This window comes from Mustela lutreola, chromosome 7, assembly GCF_030435805.1.
Source record: "Mustela lutreola isolate mMusLut2 chromosome 7, mMusLut2.pri, whole genome shotgun sequence".
Taxonomy (NCBI): domain Eukaryota; kingdom Metazoa; phylum Chordata; class Mammalia; order Carnivora; family Mustelidae; genus Mustela; species Mustela lutreola.
Window position 1 is genome coordinate 25,911,003 of NC_081296.1, and position 3,318 is coordinate 25,914,320.

The 3,318-nt window shown below is 42.3% G+C and overlaps 1 pseudogene; it reads right to left on the reverse strand.

The window, feature by feature from the left end:
- Positions 1-213: 213 nt before the first annotated feature.
- Positions 214-767, reverse strand: LOC131835208 (large ribosomal subunit protein uL22-like; annotated as a pseudogene).
- Positions 768-3,318: the final 2,551 nt, after the last annotated feature.

A 3,318-nucleotide genomic window follows, 5' to 3' on the forward strand; every position in this document is an offset into this window, starting at 1 on the left:
TGAGGGAGGCCCTAAGAATCTGACCTACTGGGCTTGCCAAATACTGGGATTCACAGTGGGTGACCTGGTTGAGCTATTTTATTGGGGAAGCCCCAGTTGTCAATATCTGGAGATCTTATCTCTTTTCCTGCTCTGAGTCCCCCAAGGGGGAAAAAAATCTTCATTCTCCTAAATTTTTAAAACATTTTTATTTACATTTATTCTGTGCAGAATTTACTCCCAGGCCATAAGTTTTCATTTCTTCAGTTTCTTCTGGGATATCTTTTTCTTCTGTACAACCTCCTCTTCTGGTATAGGAACAATCTGCTCTTTTTCAGTAAGGATCATCTCAGTATGGCAGGGGGAGCTCATGTATGGGTTAATCTGACTGTGAGCCCTGTAAATTCTACACCGCATCTTGGGGGCTTTCTTCACCTGAATGTGCTCAATGACCAGAGAATCGACATCTAAATCCTTAAGTTCAGCATTACTCTATGCATTTTTAAGCATGTGCAGTAAAAATTCAGCACTCTTTTTGGGCCACCGACCCTGTGTCCAGCCTCACTGTTTGGCTTGGACACACCTACCATCTCTACCATTGTAGTGATGGAATGGCACACACTGTTTCTGCAAAGTGACATCTTTCAGATACTTGGTGGCTTTTCAGATATGCATACCCTTTATGCCTGGGCAGTTTCACATGTGTTCTTAAAGTGAACACAAACATTTGAACCTCTTTATTTGCATGATTTTGTAGGGTTTTCTGGGTCAAGCAAATAGCGAACCATTTTCAGAGGTCACCCCAGGCCACTGAGATGAAGAGCTCTCCTGCATTTTTTGTATCTAGGTTACCAGTGTTTTTGGAGCAGAGGCAAGTAAGGGAACTGAGAAGTCTCAGCCTTTGGTATGTAGACTCTGTCCTAACCTCTCCTTTTTAGTTTTGGAACTTTACCTTCTTGGTGGCTGGTGTTCCTGAGTCTAGAGTTTCCATGATTTAGCTTCTCATAGTAGTAGGCTCTGACCTGCTGAGAAGAGCAGCAGGTAATTTGATGGTAATTTAATGATGGTAACAGGGTGAGGGAGGGGATCCTGGGAAGTCTGTCTACTTCTTGTATAGATTTTCAGCCATTCTTGCTCTTTGAACCTCTCTCAATCCCTTCATTGAGAGTTAACTTAATGCTTACAACTCCTGAACCCTCTTCAGTTTCTGGATTTTCCCAGAGCTATTGTAGGTTCCACATTTCTCTGGTCTATTAACATTTACCACTATCCCACTGCCCCCCAGCGTCTGATTATGTGGAGGGAAAAATCACCTCTAAATTTCTCTGAGGATACTAACTAGATTTGTCAAGGTGTCTCTGGTTCCTGGGTTGTCATTTTTTTCTAGGGAGCCAGATATTCCTTTCAGTCTTCTTGGTCTTTTTCTTTCAAATGGCCAGCTTTCCCATGGGCCTAGTTATCCTTGGTCTTCTGTTCATATTTTAGGATGAAGGACATTCTGTTTTCCCTCCCTTCTCCTATGGTCCTCTGCCCTGTTTCTTATATTCCACATATAAGTGAAACCATGATAATTGTCTTTCTCTAATTGACTTATTTCCCTCAGTATAATACCCTCCAGTTCCAACCACGTTGATGTAAATGGTAAATATTCATCCTTTCAGATGACTAATATTCCACCGTATGTATATAATATACACCATATATACCATAGGATATACCATGTCTTCTTCATCCATTCATCTGTCGATGGGCATCCCAGCCCTTTCCACACTTTGGCTACTGTGGACATTACTGCTATGAACATTGGGGTGCAGGTGCCCCTTGGGGTCATTACATTTGTGTCTTTTGGATAAATACTTAGTAATGCAATTGCTGCGTCATAGGGTAGCTCTATTTTTCACGTCTTGAGAAATCTCCATACTGTTTTCCAGAGTGGCTGCACCAGCTTGCATTCTCATTCTCACCACAGTGTCAGAGGGCTCCCCTTTCTACACATCCTTGCCAACATTTGTTGTTTCCTGTCTTGTTAATTTTAGCCATTTTGACTGATATAAGGTAGTATCTCATTGTGATTTTGATTTGTAGTTCCCTGATACCAAGGGATGTGGAGAATTTTTTCATGTGTCTGTTAACAGGCCATACTCTTGAGTTAAGGAAAGGCCTGAGTAGAGGCAACCTATGTGGAGAGGGCCTTGCAAATCAGTAGACTTTGCTTCAGAGTTCACAAATAGCATTTTGGTGCTCTTGGGACCATCTCTGGATATTAGAATAGGAAGCATCAATACCTATGTTAAGCACCATGGATCTCCTTGGCCAAATGTCTTTAGGAAGAGCCTTCTGCTTGGTTTGTCAGTTTGCCTAGGGATAAACATCTGATTATCAGTGTCTCCCTGTGAAATGGGGAGGGGCCTGGGGAAGGGACTGATTGACACAACTGTTTTGTTAACAAACCTTTCATTAAACATCCTCTTTGATTTCTTTTTTCACTTTCAGCTGTGATCATACAGCCTCTCCATATTCTGTTGGGAGCGTTAGCCACCGTATGAGCCTACCACCATGTCGCTGTGCACTCATACTTGGCTCTGTCCTATTGGTTATCTGTGCCCTCTGCTCTCTATCTCCCTGTATCCATTTTAATGTCTTGTGTACCTATAACCCCTTCTTTAACCCCCCCCTTCCTGTTTTGGGAGATTATTGCATTTCGTATCTCTTTATTGGGATATGGAAGAAAAAGGAAAAATCCATGTGTAAAATCCACCATGTTAAATCAGAAGTCTGTTTTCCCCTAGTTTTATGAGCCCTTAAGCTTCCACAGAATAAACACATAATTGGTTTTCCTTAACCCAGGAAAACATCTAAGTTGGAGTAAATGAACCTTCCAAATTCTTGAGCCAACCAGTGCAATGTTTCTGTGATGCACAGACTTTATGTCTACCAAATTTATGGGGGTAGCGTAGTCACCCGGGATGGATCTGAAGCCAGATATACTGTAACAAGATCTCTGACTCCCAAGGATTACAAAATGCCAAATTATGACAATGTAGACCCCATAAAGAAACTGAAGCTGCATCTTGGAGTCTGAGTTAGAGCCTGAGCATACTGGTCCTTGGGTGATCCTATCTCACAAATAATACATTATTTGAGGCCCTGTCCTGGAGGGGGATTGCTGCAATATCTATGTAAGGGGCCTGTTGTTCAGGTGTCTGTAGCTCCAACTCATCATCCTGGTGCTGTGGTTTCACTGACACCAGAGTCCCCATGGGTGATGTATCGTACATCAGGGGAATGTTCCCTGGAGAAAATGAAAGATCTGCAAGAAAACTCTTAATAATTACTGGG